Consider the following 17,717-nt stretch of genomic DNA (forward strand, 5'->3'; position numbering starts at 1 on the left):
TTTTTCTTCGCATTTCGCATCCAGCTGTTCTTATTATCGTTATTTGTTTCCATATTCACCAATCAGAAACAACAGAAAAACTATGATGGCAAAGTATTAGGTAATTTCGGCAGTACATCATAATTATCATCAACGCAACGTGCACATAAACAGTGTAATGGTAAATTTACGGAAACAAAACAGCGTTGTCTGAAGTGAAGGAAGGGAGAGTATTGAATTTCTGCAAGGTGTTACATCAGTGCCGTGTTCTTTTTGCAGGAAACTTTGGAGGGATCAGAAAAAAAGGGGGTAAAGATTTCTTGAAAGTATTTCTTACACCGCCAGAAATTACATACTTTGTGTAAAATTGTTGTACGTTTAGAAGTACGTTACGGTGATTAAATGAAACACGGAAATAATAACGACAAAGGAATTACAGATATTTTAGAACTCAAACGAAAACTAAAGAAAGCAATAAGCTGTTCAACCAAGATATAACTAGAATAAATGGTTGACTGAATAAATAAAAATAAATAAATAAATAAAATTGTAAAAAAGTATGCCGCTTGATACAAAAAATACCTGAAATGAATGAATGAATGAATAAATGAATGAATGAATGAATGAATAAATGAAGGAGGGAATAACTAAATATGTTAGTGAATTCGTAAGAAAATAGCACGACACTCAACAAGAAAATAAATAAAAACAAATTAATAAGTAAATGAATGAATGAATGAATAAATACATAAATAAAGAAATAAATAAAGAAAGAAATAACATAATCATACACAGTTATTATTTTTTCCGGAAATGTAAACGAAAGAAAAAAAAAACCGACATTCATCAATAACACTTTAAAACAAATGAATAATTAATAGCAATAAAACTCAGCCAAATATAGAACACCAGACGAAAAAAAAAAAGTGGTTTCTTTTCGCACTGAACGTAAAACTTAATCCCAAGAAACCAAGAAAGTGTTAAAACATTTAATTTGCGCAAACATGTTTAAACAAAAAAAAAAAAAAAAAAAAAAACACAGGAACATGAAAACATAAACTTGCCGCCGGGTGCTTGCTGTGTCAGTCCCCGTGTCGCTCTGTTTGTCCTCCTCCTCCTCCTCCTCCTCTTCTTCCTCCTCCTCCTCCTCCTCCTTCTCCTCCTCTTCCTCCACCTACTCCTCCTCCTTCTCTAGGTCATCTTTCACTCTTTATTTATCTCTGCCTCATGCTATTCCATCTTTTCGTTTCCCAAGTCCTTTGTCTCTTCTTTCCTCCTCCTCCTCCTCCTCCTCCTCCTCCTCCTCCTCCTCCTCCTCCTCCTCTAGGTCATCTCCTCCTACTCTTTATTTCCTTCTTCCTCCTGTTATTCATTCTCTTCGTTTCCCCGATCTTTTGTCTCATGCTGCTGCTGCTGCTGCTGCTGCTCCTCCTCCTCCTCCACCTCCTCCTCCTCCTCCTTCTCTTCCTCCTTCTCCTCCTCCTCCTCCTCCTCCTCCTCCTCCTCCTTCTCTTCCTCCTTCTCCTTCTTCCTTCTCCTCTTTCTCCTTCTCCTTCTCCTTCTCCTCCTCCTCCTCTCTTCTCTTTCCTCTTTTGGGTCTTTCTTTCCTGTTTCCTTTCTTTTCCCCTCCTGTTATTCCTACTCTTCCTTATTCCTGTCTTCTACATGCTCCTCCTCCTCCTCCTCCTCCTCCTCCTCCTCCTCCTCCTCCTCCTCCTCCTCCTCCTCCTCCTCCTCATCCTCCTCCTCCTTCTCCTCCACCTCTTCTTTCTCTTCCTCTTCCGACTTCTCAATTTCTATCTCCCTTCCTTTCTCTTCTTGTTACTCCTACTCTACTTCTTTCCTAACTTCTACATTCTTCTTCTCTTGCCCTTCTTCCTCCTTTTTCTCTTCCTCCTTCTCTTCCTCTTTCCCAACTTCTCTACTTCTTCCTGTTGCTATTCATATTTTTTGTGTTCCGGTCTTTTGCTTATTGCTTCCTCATCTTCCTCCTCCTCCTCTTCTTTTTCTTCTTCTTCCCCCTCCTCGTTCTCCTCCTCTTCCTTCTCCTCCGGTTCCACCTCCTCTTCCGGGTCCTCTTCCTTCTCAGTCTCCTCCTCCTCCTTCTCCTCATCATCATCATCATAACGGAATCAGGCACTTGGAGATAATTAGCAGACACTCAAGCTTGTAACACACGCTCTCTCTCTCTCTCTCTCTCTCTCTCTCTCTCTCTCTCTCTCTCTCTCTCTCTCTCTCTCTCTCTCTTTCTCTCCTGCGTCATTCATTCTCCTTTTTACACATTTATTCATGATTTTTTGACGAGCACAATGACAAGAGGACTTTTTACTCACGTTTTTCTACTTCTCTTTTTTCCCCAATTTTTATTTGTTTTTATCATTCTACCTCGCTTTTCCTGCGTCCTTCCCTTCTCCCTTCCCTCACTTCCGCCAGTTTTTTCTCACTTTTAATTATTTTTTTTTCTATTTTATTATTTAGCGCAGTAGAAGTAATCTCCTTGATGATATAGAGAGAGAGAGAGAGAGAGAGAGAGAGAGAGAGAGAGAGAGAGAGAGAGAGAGAGAGAGAGAGAGAGAGAGAGAGAGAGAGAGAGAGAGAGATTATACAAGATCTTTATATCAATACAATACGAGGTTTATAAATAAATCATTTGTAAATATTAAAAGTTACACTCACACTTACCGTCACATTCATCCCTTTGTTTCTGATGATATGAAGTATGACAGTAATTTTCTCTGTGTAATATATAAAGCTCTCTCTCTCTCTCTCTCTCTCTCTCTCTCTCTCTCTCTCTCTCTCTCTCTCTCTCTCTCTCTCTCTCTCTCTCTCTCTCTCTCTGTATCTATCTATCTATCTATCTATCTATCTATCTATCTATCTATCTATCTTTCTCTGGTGCGTTGTCATTATTTGTAATGAGGAGCTTATGGCTTTGTGGTAGTGTTCGCCCGCGCGCGCACCTGTCTGATCTGCTTTTTTTCACCTCATTTATACATTTTCTTCTTTGTCTCGTTGATTTTGCCAATCTTTCCATTTCTCGTCACATAAATTTTCCATCTCTTCGTATCTGTCTGTTTTTTCTTGTCATTTGTTTTGTTTTCTTTCACTGTTTCGTCTCTTCTGTCTCATCCACGTTGCCTCGCTTTCTTTTCCCTCTTTTCCCTTCCCAGATCACAAACAGCTTCGTAATGACCAACATATCCGCTGTTGTTTGTTCTTCCTTTGTGAATTTTTCATGTGTTTATTTGTGCATTATTTTTCTATATATTTGCTCCATTTATACTTCATCTATGTTATCTTTCTCTCTCTGTTTAATTTTATTTTTACCTACGTTCTTCTTTTTCATTATGTATTCTCCTAACTGTTTACGCCTTCTTTTTCTTATAACCAGTCCATCTCTTCCGCAACTATTTTTCCTCTGTCTGTTTCATTTTCTATTTACGTTCTGCTTTTTTTCTATATACACCATGGAATATTAACGTCTTCCTTTTTCCTAAACCCATCCCATTATTTTCACGTACTTTATCTCTATTTTCTTATTTCTATCTAATTTTCTACTTACATTTTACTTCTTCTCTCCATATTAAACGTTCAATCCAAGCCTTTCTTTCCCTCCACATAATTAATTTCAACTTCGCCTCTGTCTTATTCTCCGCCTGCTTTAGTTCAATTTTCTTCCCCCTCCCTTCGCCAGGTCCTATCCCCGCCTCTGAGTCAGTGGGCTGAGAAGTGCCGCCACAAGCTGCGTCTCCCGCGGGCCTCCACATCACTTTCCTTGATGATTTTCCGGTTTATTAATTGGCTAATTCACTCCAGTCGTTCACCTATCAACCCCACCTGGCCTGTGTGTGTGTGTGTGTGTGTGTGTGTGTGTGTGTGTGTGTGTGTGTGTGTGTGTGTGTGTGTGTGTGTGTGTGTGTGTGTGTGTGTGATTTATATTTCTGTTTATCTATCTATCTGTCTGTCTGTCTGTCTGTCTGTCTGTCTGTCTGTCTGTCAGTCTGTCTGTCTGTCTGTCTGTTTGTCTGTCTATCAATCTATTTAAGAGGGTCATTGACCAAGGGCAACAAAATTTTTGAATAGAAAAGTCCACTTTAGTACCAGTTCCCATGGAGATGCCAAATAGAGAAAAAAATAATGTAGAATAAGTGGATAATGGGTTTCTTATACAAGAAGTTTCAACATAAAGTTCAACGTTGTTAAATAAAGATTATGAGCGTTTTCTTTTTCTAAATAATAATAAAAAAAAAAAAAAACTGTGGATGCTCCTCATAATTCTCAATGACAGACTTTACTCTTACATTTAGTGTCCGGTGTCTTTGCTTCTTCAACTCCCAATGCCATCAGTTCAAATGTTCCTTTTCTTAGTTTGGAAAATTAACGGCAAGCGGCGGGGTGGCATGCATATATTACCAGAATCGAAAGTGATTTCAGTAATACTTCACATATTTATTTTCCTTATTTTTTTTTAATCCACAAGAGAGGAAAACAGCTGCATAAACAAATCCAGAAAAAAAAAATACATCCATTAACCATTTCTTTTATTAAGAAAAAGAGTACTAAAGAAAAGTTAGTTCAGGTTTTTTCATGTATATCTTGACAGAAACAACAAATTTGCCAGCTGTCTAATTGGTTGCTTACAATTCGGTCGAATCCCCATGCAAGCAGGTATCCGTTCGCTCAAACGCCAATGGGGAAAATGTCAGTTCGGTAAGATGTTCGGCGGCTGAATTTCCATCAGCGCGAGGCCGCAAGACACCCGCCCCGCCCCTGCTCAGAGGGTTCTAACTGCTCACAAACTTCAGGGTACCAAGTGACGGGCGAGGACGTTACCAGTGACCTAACAGTTTGTGTGTGTGTGTGTGTGTGTGTGTGTGTGTGTGTGTGTGTGTGTGTGTGCGTCACACTCCCATAATTTTCCAATCTGACTTCACGCTGGATTACTTCCGTCTGTTGTTCCCTTCTTTTATTCCTCCCGTCTTCTCTTCTCCCTCCCTCCCCTCCCTCTCCCGCCCTCCCTTTCCCTTCTGCAGGTGTCACATCCTCCCCTCTCCTCAACGTCAAAGGAAACAGAAGGTGGAGACGCTTTGTTCAAACATCCCTTTCTTCCCTTTCTCTTATACTACGTGGATAGTCAGGAATGTTGCTCTCCTCCTCCCTCTCTTCCTTCTTCCTCCTTCCCCCGCCCCCCAATACTTCTTTGTAACAGGATGCCTTTTTTCGCTCTTTTTTTTTCTTTTTTTTTGGCGAAAAGAATGTTTGATGAAAGGAATAGCGTATCCTTTCCTGTGTGTTGTGTGTGTGTGTGTGTGTGTGTGTGTGTGTGTGTGTGTGTGTGTGTGTGTGTGTGTGTGTGTGTGTGTGTGTGTGTGTGTGTGTGTGTGTGTGTATCTGTGTGTGTAGCTCACAAACAGTAGGCAGGCGATTCAATTTTCTTTACAGTCTGTATGATAAAACACACACACACACACACACACACACACACACACACACACACACACACACACAGAGACAGACAGAGAACAAAAAAAGTTGCATACGTAAACGTGCAAAGCCAGCCGCCACTGAAAATAATATAATAAAAATCATACATACACACATACAAATAAACAAAATAAATAAACAAATAAAAAAATACATATATTGACAAAAAAAGTACATGTTTACAAGCCAAATTAAACATAGGAATGCATGTACGCATAAAGGTATGCGTGTATGTATGTACGTGTGTGTGTGTGTGTGTGTGTGTGTGTGTGTGTGTGTGTGTGTGTGTGTGTGTGTGTGTGTGTGTGTGTGTGTGTGTGTGACTGCTCTATATGGATGCTCGCGTGTGTATGCATGTATGCCAGACAATGAAAGCAGCGTGGACCGAGGCATTGTGAATAAGTGAAGGGCAATTGAACAACCCTGCGGTGTGCCTGGCGGGGAACAATACAAACGGGAATGATTTATTATCGCTACAGTCGTGTTATTTGATCAGCTGCATCGAACGGGACGGGAATGATCGGGTGTGCTGTGGCTGCTGAGTTACTGGTGCGTTGGATCTCTGCTGGTTTGCACTGGGTCGACATGGATTAGAAGAGTTCGCTGTGAAGGGCGCGGTGAATGTGTCGTGCCCTTCGTTATTATTTTTAATTTGTGGTGAAAGAATGCGGCCCGGAGTTAAGGGGTGGCATAAATACAGGTCTTTTAATTTCTTTCTATTTTTATTTAGATTTATATATTTCTATTTATATTTTTGATGTTCAGGCGCGGTAGTTTTTTTTTTTTTATGATTCTAATCCATTCATTACTACAGACATCTTTCAAGGCTCATCGAGCCACCTACAAGCCAGTCCTGATAGTGCAGCTAAGACATTATTATAATGGATGAGTAATTACATCATTTGCATCCTCTGGATAGCGAGAAGCATCCTTAACTTCATGAAATTATGTAAAAACACCTAGAATGTAATGAAATCGACACCGTGGTATTGGAAAGAACAATACAGGAAGTCCCTGGGAGGCCGCGGACAATATCGGTTAGCCTGTTTCACGCCCCGGCCACTGTTCACCCGGCAGATAACAGGTATGGGACGTAAGGCGAGGAATCGCGACTTTACGACGCGGCAGCCTGCCAGGAATTCCGCCAAGATGTCGTGAACCAGCACGGCGTGGTTTATGGCATGACTTTCCCTCACCCCCATCACTATGATGGGAGAGTCTTTCATCAATGCTGCCTATACTTCTCATTTTAGATTAGATAGGGTAGCTTGTCGGAAATTGCCTTATAAGGACCAATAGGTTATCTGCTGTTTCCTTTGTTCTATGTTTGTGCTCTGCCAGTGGATTCGGAAGTCTTTTTTTTTTTTCGTTTTTTTTTTTTTTTTTTACATCGCAGGAAGACCGGACAAGAGCAAAATAAAAGCAGAAAAAGGAGGCCGGTTACTTCTCGCTTCCAAAGAGTCAAAGGAAGAGTCAAAAGGAGTTGGTCTTTTTGGTTCAAGAGATATCCTGATGTTCCTTCTCCTTTGGAACAGCTCAGGTGACTCACCCAGATTACGGTGCAACATACATGATGCATATGTATGCTCTTTACTAATCCGCCTTAATTAAAGATACAATATAGAAGAGAAAGGAGGAAGAGAGGAAGAAAAAGTAAAAGAAAATTTGTTGTTGCATAAAAATGAAACATGTGGATGAAGGGTGAAAGAAAAGACGTGGATGGGAGATTAAAGTGGAGACTGATTATTCGTTGTGGCAACTCCTAGTGCAGCCAAAAGATGAAGATAGAGTACAAAACTATCTGGCAGAGTGATCATAACAATGTATGCATTAATATTCAACGCATCATGTAACCTGAGGTAGAGATTAGAGAGCAGACCAAAGCTGAAGGCACGTTAAGTAAATTAAAATATACGAATGAAAAGTGGACATGCCCAGACGCGTCGTGGACCATACATAAGATAGCAAGACAATTAGATTAACATAATGCCAACATAGGGAAGGCAAAGAAGACGGGGCATACAGAAATAAAGGGAGGTGAAGCGAGAAGGTTTGCTGGGATGGCCTGGAACAGAAGGATTGGCGACAGAGATGAGGTCTGAAGGTTAAAGGAAAGCTCATTAAGTTCCTAAAGGATGATGATGATGATGATGATAATGATGATGATGATGATGATGATGATGATGATGATGGTGGTGGTGGTGGTGATGATGATGATTACTTGGTCTTAACCCCGTGAGAAAAGACGTAATAACTTTTTCCATTCATTTTTTTTTTTCGTATTATTTGTCTTAGACCGCTTGCACATATTAAGAGGATTAGAGCAGCAAGTAAAACACCTTGGTAATGCACACTTGGGGCTATATGAGGACTACCGTGATGTGTGTGTGTGTGTGTGTGTGTGTGTGTGTGTGTGTGTGTGTGTGTGTGTATGTGTTGTCTTGCATTCATATTATTCCCTTCTATCCAACTCTAAATCACCAATTCCCGGATGTTCCTTGCATGCACAGTTCTCTTATCAACTTATCCCAGCTGCCAAAACTTCTGATGGCAAACTCTTCTTAACATTGCGTTGCTTCAATATCTGATACTCTGATCTTTTGGAATTTTCTGATAACTTCCTTCTGCGATGTATGAAGAGTTTGATCTCATTATTCTCCAGGTCTTTCCTTACAATTTACCTGTTTGGGATGTGTGTGTGTGTGTGTGTGTGTGTGTGTGTGTGTGTGTGTGTGTGTGTGTGTGTGTGTGTGTGTGTGTGTGTGTGTGTGTGTGAAGGCTTCTGCTCCTCGCAACAGAAGCCTGTATTCTGAAACGCTTTGTTTTCTCTCACCACAACTATTTTCAAAGGCTACAAAGACAATCCGCCGAGTTCTCAGGAGTGTTTTTTTTTCTTGTTTATAAAGTAGAAATCTTGTTTATTTGTGAATCTAGAACCGTAAAAGCTCCTTAATCTCAACTAGAGCCATTTGAAATTAGCGGAGGTGCAGCGCAGAAGCGTTTCAGGAAATGGTTCATAATCACACACTAAGAGTTACTCATAACAGTAAGTTCAACACTGTAATGTGACGCACCACAGCCCACTGGAGGGAATAGCAATGGTGTTCTCGGCAGCAGCAGCAGCAGCAGCAGGAGCAGCATGCAGCACCACGCATAGCGAGGAAGGATTACTGGCAAGGTGATACCACCATACTTAACTCACCAGCACCCACACCCGTAATATTACACCTAAATACTCTTTGTTACACCAGGGAACACATGTATACCGGTGTTAGAGCTCCTCCTGTACACCATTTTAATTTTCCTCTTTCCATCTTTCTGTTGAAATTACACGTAACTTTTATGCGGCAAACGGCGCTGCGTATAAAATTATCACAAATGAAAACCACTGACATTTTTTTCTGAACCCTAAAAGGAATGTGGCTTAGGGTTACGTAAAATTTGAATAACAAAATCCCGCTTAATTGCAGGTCCATAAAAAGTTAGAGAGGAGTTTTAACATCAGACTGTGTGGGTGTTGCAACTGTGCGTCGGCTAGATTGAACAGTAAGAGGATTTATCTTGGAAAGGAAAGCAGCACTTTGTTTTATTATTGAGACAGAGGAAGGTAGGAAGGGAACAGACGGAGAAGATACGGGAAAGGTCAACAGCAGGCTTACAACGCCCCTCATTCCTACATACAATCATGATCGAAGGATGACTATGTTACATTCTGTACATACTGTGTTGAGGGGAAACGCTCAGTCCACTGCCCTCTGATCTGGTAAGAATCTATCGTGTCAGGATTTGCAAGGAGACAGTTATGAATTCAGAGGACTTAAGATTTAGAGAAGACGATAAACAGAATGGAAGTGAGTCTTTTTATTTATCTATTATCAATTTTATTTCTTTACGTGCTAAGGAGGCCAGTCAAGGGCACAAAATGAGAAGTGAAACCCGCCCAATTTGCTGTTCTCAAAAAAAAAAAAAAAAAAAGAAAAGAAAAGAGCATAAATAGATAAAATAGTTGGCTAATTTAGTTTTGGATACTCCTGATACACTTGAAACAGCTAAAGTCGCAGGAAGGACGAAAAACAAGAACAGAAATAGTGTGATAATATGTAGCCAGACGCCTGACAACACCTGTGCCTCCTTTGTTATATTTCAATAGGTGTCTACTGCCTACTTCTGCCGGATTGCTCTTTTCACTATACGGTAACTATTCTTCATCCAACTCTCCTTGTTTTGCAATCTAAGAATAGATAAATAGATAAAAAAAATGTACATCACAGATTACATTAACTCCTTTACAGTCTTTCAGCAGGTGTTTGTTGCTCACCTCTGCCGTATTGCTACCTTCACTATAAGGTTATACTCTCCTTCAACCTTCTCTCCTTGTTTTGCCCTCTAAAAGAAGTACATTACAGATCACATTACCTCCTTTGTAGCACTACAAAGTATGTCTACTGCTCCAGGCTGCTCTCTTCACTATATCGTTACTCACCCTCATCCTTCTCGCCTTGTTTTGCCATCTAAAAAATAAATAAATAAAAATAAATAAGCAAATATATATATATATATATATATATATATATATATATATATATATATATATATATATATATATATATATATATATATATATATATATCACAGACGACATTACCTTCCTTCTGATAATTAAGCAGGTGTCTACATACCTCACTGTAATGACTCCGCTTCATTCTTCCCTCCGAACTCCGCTCTCTAACTAAAGTACACACCGCAGATCACATTACCAGATTGCCACTTCCACTCCACTGTTTACTTTCTTCTCTTCCTGGTGTGACTCACTTGTGGACAGATAGTAAAAGCAAGATGATTCCGAGAAACAAGTTTCTTACTCTTGAGAGAGAGAGAGAGAGAGAGAGAGAGAGAGAGAGAGAGAGAGAGAGAGAGAGAGAGAGAGAGAGAGAGAGAGAGAGAGAGAGAGAGAGAGAGAGAGAGAGAGAAAGAGAAATACACACACACAAAGATAAATAACTAGGCAGACCAAGAGACAGACAGAAAACCAGACAAAGAAAAACAGAGAGACACAGAGAATGCAGCATCACTACAAAGTGCTTTTACGTGTGTCATGAGCAAAAACATTAAGCACAAACTGGCGCGTTCTCCTCTTACTTTCTTTTTCAGTCTTCCTTTCATACCGACATGTTAATGCGACAAAACACTCAAGTAACTCATGCATACACGCCGCCTCACCGCCTCGCAAGGAACCACTTGACACGGGCGGATCTTTTCTCACGCTTTTCACTTTTATCCTTCTTTACGTGAGCTGCTCGACACGTTAGCGCAGTGAGGAGAAGTGACGTTTAAATAATGATGACGCAACGCTCGCCTTTCAGACTGGTTAGGATCATTGTTATGGGTAGACGCCTTTTGTGCAACGCGACGCGACGTATGATGGAGATAACGGCTTTCCCTTTTTCCGATTGCCGTCAGCCAACTCCCTAACGTGCCCTTTGTGAGTCAGCGCGTGCAGGAGTGTGACAGCCCGCCAGCCAACAGCATCGCGGCGTGTTTTATCTTCACGAGGCAGCCTTTTTGGTCATATTTTTTCGTGATTTTGCCTGATGCACAAGAGAAAGTCTGGCGTTACGCTTTGGTTGTGTGTTCCGGGTAGTGGTGTTTATGGTATTATCTCTTCCCACACACACATATCTGGGCAGCTTTAAAGGTTGCATTGTGGTTTCCGCGAGGCATAAATGGAGTCGATGGCAGTGCAATTATCGTGATTTACGGTACAAAGCTCAACATAACAAAGCTTAACATACGCATGAGCACACACACACACACACACACACACACACACACACACACACACACACACACACACACTGGCTTTCACGCCCCGCTCAGGAAGCAAAGACTTTCAGTGGTGAGCGAGCAGTTGTTGTCCTCCCTGAGTGTGTGTTGTGTGGGAAGGTCTCAGTCGTTTCAGCTTTATTCATGAATCTGTTAATTGTCTGGATTCTCGAACGTTTTTGGGATTACAGGACTATTTCCAAAGGTCACAGAAAATCGGATTCTCATATATATTTTTTGCCTTTGTAGGAGGAGAATCTTATTAAACTGTGATTAGAACTATGGAAAGGCGTAAAACTTCTTATAACTTCTAATACATTCTGTTGAAAATTGTGGAGATGAGGTAATGAAACGTTCAATAGTACGAACCTACAGTGTATGAGCTTTGACTCTTTACCAAGAAGTTGAGGGTCACGAGTGCGGCGCGTGATGAAGACTGATGGCTGACACACACACACACACACACACACACACACACTCGGTACATACTTCCTCTCCACGATGCCACACACACACTCGGTACATACTTCCTCTCCACGATGCCACAAGTGCTGGGCAGGTATACTATAAGAGACTCTAGGTACAGGGTGAGGGTTCCTCTATTATATCTCAGTACTGCTTTTTCCACGTCAATAGGAAACTTGAGAGAGAGAAAAAAAGCAAGGTAAGTTCGCCTAATTGCCACTTCTCCGAAAAAGTGACAAGGAAAAATCTTGATACATTATTCATATTTTCATCGTTCTTTCATTAATTCAAAGCGAGGGGATATAAATATTAAGATTTTTTTTTTTTTTCACTGATTTGTCTGTCACAGTTTTTGCTTGGCGCGGAAGTCTTCACGATACATTATTTACATTTTAATCTTTCTGCCATTAATGATTTAAAGCGAGGGAATGGAGATATAAAGATTAATCCATTTTCGTATTTGCCTGTCACACTTTTCTGCTCGGTGCAAAAAAGTTGAATAATGAATTACTATCCACGTATTCTTTCATCGTCCAGTCATTAGTCCATCAAGGAGAAGGAATGGAAAGCTAAAGGTTATTCACTTTCTTCTTTAATTTGTTTTTCATACTTCCTGCTTGACGCGAATAAGTCGATGATACATTATTACTAGCGTGTACTGTAATTATTCTATCATTAATCCATCAAGGAGAAACAATGAAAAGGTAAAGAATATTCTAATTTTTAACTCAATTTGTCTGTCATACTTCCTCCTTGACGCGAAAAACTCGATGATACATTGTTATTCACGTGTACTTTAGCCATTCTATCATTAATCCATCAACGAGAAGGAATGAAAAGCTAAAGACTATTCAATTTCTTGTTTAATTTGTCTGCCACTCTTTCTGCTCCCCGCGAAAAATGTCGATGATAAAGTCACTCACGTACGTTTTTCACCATTCCGTCATTAATACATCAAAGTGAGGCAAAGGAAATATATGAAAAGATTATTCCAATTTCTTATTTAATTTATTAGTCATTTTCTGCTCGGCGGGTCACGTGATTCCTTTACACCCGCCAGGCTATTCGCAATTACATAATCAGAGAGAGAGAGAGAGAGAGAGAGAGAGAGAGAGAGAGAGAGAGAGAGAGAGAGAGAGAGAGAGAGAGAGAGAGAGAGATTGCCTTTCAAACACATATACTCTGAAACTCCCCGCGTATGATTCAATTCCCCGCCCTCCTATCACTTATATTTCGGGGAAGAACCAAGACACCCCGGAGTGAATTGACCGCGCCGAATGGAACCCTTCTGTACTCAGCGCCTCGGACAACTAGTAATCAAGCCTTTCATAGTTGCGGCTTCCTCTCAAGCTCTGCGTTGCTTCGTGGTGCAAGTCGGAGCTGTGATTTCAAAAGACGCCACCAGAAGCACAAGGGAGTGATCGTTCAATTAAAATACTTTGGTGTCTATCGTTTTATTTTGGCTCACTAGAATCATCAAGGCTGCTCGTGTGAGTCATCATGGCGTGGTTTTATTGGTAGGCATTGTTCGACTCTAGACCAGCAGGGGCACAGGAAACGCAGGTAACAGTGCAGGTGTTTATTCACAGAAGGTGTGAACAGAAGGCTGGAGGTAGGTGATCTCCCGGCGCCAGGCCGCGCACTTCAACTTAACACTTATGACTGAAGCCTAGCTCGTTCACTCATACACGTATTCATGCCTCACACAAGTCTCGCTCATTCACTCGTTCACACAACTAGCTAACAACCACACACCTCCCCCGAGACATAAGGAAGATTCCTTATCTTTGTTATGGCTACCGTAACACATGAAACAAAGTTACAATGATTGAAGTACAGAAAACACGGTACATATACACAAAACAAACACAGCGTACAATGAACACGTACGACTAATCGTAGGTGCTACGGTGCCACCGCACCTGCAGTCGTCTCGGCTCCCTACGCTGTCGGCTGCTTCGACGCTCTGGTTGCTCTCGGCCACGGTGTACCCCGTTACCCTGATGCTCCGGGCTGCCGGGATGGTGGTGTTCCTCGTGACCCTGATGCTGAAGCGCTGCACCGCCATGAGCGGTGTGCTGCTCGACAGGAAGGGGAGCAAGAGGTCTGTGTGGGCGTAGGTGTCTTCTATTACGCCACATCACGCGACCGCTGCCCATCTTGATGAGGTAGTCTCTCCTTCGCCCAACAGCCACGATGACACCCAGGCGATCCCAGAGGCCTGTCGTGTGATCTTGAACGTCGACGTGGCCACCGAGGTGCAGGAGAGGAAGAGTACGGGCGGACGCGTCGTGGCGAAGTTTCGCTTTCTTCCTCAGTCGCTCTGCCTTGGCGTCGCACTCATCAGCAGCGCGCTGCCACTGCTGAGCGTATGAGCGATGATGAGCCGGGACACAGGACCTCATAGGATGACCGAAGAGGACTTGTGCTGGTGATCGCCCTTCCGCCCTCGGAGTGTTGCGCAGTTCCAGCAACCCGCGAGCGAACGCATCCTCGTCCAGGTGTCCCTGCTGTGTGGTCGTGAGGATCAGCTTCTTCACGGACTTGACCGCTGCCTCGGCGTGACCATTGGAGCGTGGATAATGAGGTGAAGATACACGATGCTCCACCCCCCATCGAGCCAGGAAGCGCCGTACCGATGAAGAAGTGAACTGCGGTCCACCGTCAGTCCTCAGGAGAACAGGCACGCCCGTGTCGGCGAACACACCCCGAAGGACACGAACGAGCTGATCAGCCGATGCTGGACGTGAGCATGCAGACACGTGAGGCCACCCAGACAAGCGATCTACATACACGAGGTATGTACGGCCTGCTGCGTGGAAGTAGTCTGCAGAAACTGACTCAAACACCCTGCTGGGTGTGTCCGTGTCCTGCCAGAGAGGTTCGTTGGCTTGGCTTGGTAGGAGTGGACGGCATAGTGAGCATCCAGAAACGACGTTCTCAACGTCTCTGTCCATACCAGGCCAGTACACCGTTTGTCGGGCCCGTCGCTTGGTGCGCTCCATCCCCTGATGACTGTCATGGAGTCGCTCTAGTGTTTCTCGGCGGAGGCTGTGAGGAATAAGAAGCCTCGGCCCGTAAACCACCAGGTCGTCGTCTACGGCCAGCAGACTGCGCACCGGCCAGTACGTACGCAAGCGGTGATCGAGGTCGTGGCAATGATCAGGGAAGCCCTCGATGATGACGTTCTTGAGCAAGCAGTACTCCCCGTCTCTTGCTGCTGCGGCACGTACCATTTCCACAGTCTGATCCTGGAGTGGTGCTAAGCGGACGCCGTCCTCATTGGTGGCAGATAACGCTGAGATGACCGCTGAGTGGAGAGGGTCGAGGTCACCAGAAGTAGCAGCATCCTCTTCCTCCACTGGGTCCTGTACTGGAGCACGTGAGAGGGCGTCGGGCACACAGTGTGTCGATCCCTTTTGCCAGCTTGCTGTGAAAGAATACTGAGCAAGCTTCTCCCTCATGCGCTGCAGCCGCAGGTTCTCTATTTCTCCCAACAACTTGCTATTGAGGAGAGGTATCAGCGGGCGGTGGTCGAGCACTAGATCGAAGTGAGGGAGTCCTTTCAGGTAGGTGCCACATTTCCTGACTGCCCAGACGATTGCAGCCATTTCCAACTCTATTACTGCATAGCGGCTCTCTGTGTCTGTAACAAATCTTGACCCGCATTGCACCATCTTCCACTGGTCACTGTGCTTCTGCAGGAGAACGAATCCAAATCCGTGCATCCTTGAGGCGTCAGTCTGTAGCATCGTTGGTAATGATGGGTCGAAGTATGCCAAGACAGGTGGGCTGACGAGACACTGTTTCACCTTCTCAAACGCCTCTTCATGGTTAGGAGACCAGCACCAACTGTTCTTCGGGCGTAAGAGATCTCTGAGGGGTTGTGCAGCTGCAGCCACAGCAGGAGAAAAGCTTCCAAGCTGGTTTGTAAGACCCATGAATGATCGTAAGTCGGTGATGTGCTGTGGTCGTGGGAAGTCAGAGATTGCCTTAACTTTCTTTGAGTCTGTCGTGTAGCCTTGTCCAGAAACAGAGTAACCACAGTAATCTACCACTCTTTCCGCGAATGTAAACTTCTGTGGGTTGAGAGTGATGCCGTGCTGGTCACACCGCCGCACAATCTGAATGACATGGGCTAAGTGCGCACTGTAGGTGGAGTCATAGGCCAGGATGTCGTCCACGATCTTGATGGTGTTAGGTATGTCGCCGAGAGCTTGGTCTCCTCGACGGTTATACTCGTCTCCAGACGAGACGAGACCCATAACCGCTCGCCGAAACTTGTACCGACCCCAAGGTGTTATGAAGCAGGTTAAATCCTGGTCTTCTTCTCTAATGGGGACTTGAAAATACCCCATCTTGGCATCAAGAGTGGTGAACCAAACTGCTCCGGTCCCGATCGAGGCGATGGCGTCATGAGGTGAGCGCACTGGATACACGGGCCTCTTCACGTAACGGTTGAGTCGTGTCAGGTCAACACACAGCCTTACACCAGATGTCTTTTTTGGGACAGGCACGATGGGGTGGCACCATGCCGTAGGGTAGTCCACACTCTCGATGATTCCCTTGTTAAGCAGCTCTTCCACCTGGCCTCTTAATTTCTTCACGCCAATTGTAAGGGATTGTACGAGATGCTGTTACGGCGAAGGGTCGAGCGTCGTCTGTCAACTCGATGGCCATGGATCCACCAGCCATTGCACGTAAACCTTCCTTTGCTTCGAAGACGCTGGGAAAGGCCTTGATCACAGCAGCAGCGTGCCCCGCACGCTGCTGTGGCGTTGGGTCGTAGGAATGAGGCCAGCTGATCACTTCTGTGGGCGTAGATAGAGGTGGCTGCGAGGCGGTCGGGTACTTGATGGAGCTGTTGCCGGTGTGCTGTTCTTCCCTGCGTAGCGGTCGGATTTGAGCCGGAAAATCTTCGGGGAGGATTCCGAGAGCGATGGAATCGTACCAGCTAAGCAGCGCCCCCTTCACCTCCTTCACCACGCTCACAACAGTCTCAGCTTCCCTGTCGCCCAGTTGCAAGTGCGACGAGAAAGTTCCTACACAGGTGAGGGGGTGATTACCGGCAGCATAAAGTCCATCACCATCAGCGGGCGCCAAGCTGGAGGGCGGGATTCCAAGGAGTGTTGCCGTGTCGAGGCCAATAACGGTCGTTTCGGCCCCAGAGTCAGGAGTCCACGTAATCTTGTCTCTTCCAGCGGGATGTGTGGCGGTAATGAGCACCTGGGGCGCAGGTCGTGCCGTCACCGTCTTTGTGTATACGCCTGATAAGAGCTGGTATACACTGGCACTGGCTCCCCGCCTCGGGCCTGCACCGCGATGAGGAGAGACAGTTGAGGAACTCCTCGAAGCTCCTCGTCGTTTCCTCACTGTCTGCTGACATACACTCGCAAAATGCCCTCTTTTCCCGCAGTTACGACACACTTTATCTATTGCCTGGCATCCCCTTTTGTCACTGCGACAATCTTTGCCACAACGATAACAGCCCGTGGGGCTTGAGCCTCCCGAAACTGCCCTTCCTGTAGTTCGAGACAGCGTTCACACCATGGCTCGAAGAGTGAGAAGCCGCCCCTTAGTACTGCACTACACTGGTTAGCGCTCTCTGATGCTCTGCAAATATCTATGGCGTTTTCAAGGGTGAGTTTCTTGTTTTCCAGCATGCGTTTCAGAGCCACTTCGTCTCGTGTCCCAACGACAATTCTGTCACGCAGCTGATGGTTTATGCACTGGTCGCAAAAGTCACAGAAATTGGCGATTTCCTTTACAGCACATAAAAAGTCGTCAAAACCTTCTTGCGTTTCTTGCACGCGGGAGTAGAAGTCTCTTCTATCCATGATGATGTTGCGCTGGCTTCGCAGGTACTCACACATTGCATCGAGGATGGTTCTTAACTCCGCGTCTCTCGGTAAGCTTATCCCGTAGCGAAGTGTACGGGTCCACTCGTCGTCTAGGACAGCAGCGAG

At 44.2% G+C, this 17,717-nt stretch overlaps 1 long non-coding RNA gene across 1 annotated transcript in view; it reads right to left on the reverse strand.

The window, feature by feature from the left end:
• The window catches only part of LOC135105438 (uncharacterized), a 145,115-nt gene that overhangs the window by 48,119 nt on the left and 79,279 nt on the right, over positions 1–17,717 (reverse strand). Inside the window, exon 2 of the long non-coding RNA XR_010270842.1 lies at positions 9,947–9,974. This is a non-coding gene — a long non-coding RNA (uncharacterized LOC135105438). The remainder of the gene's footprint in view (positions 1–9,946; positions 9,975–17,717) is intronic.

Source organism: Scylla paramamosain, chromosome 12, assembly GCF_035594125.1.
Source record: "Scylla paramamosain isolate STU-SP2022 chromosome 12, ASM3559412v1, whole genome shotgun sequence".
Lineage (NCBI taxonomy): Eukaryota > Metazoa > Arthropoda > Malacostraca > Decapoda > Portunidae > Scylla > Scylla paramamosain.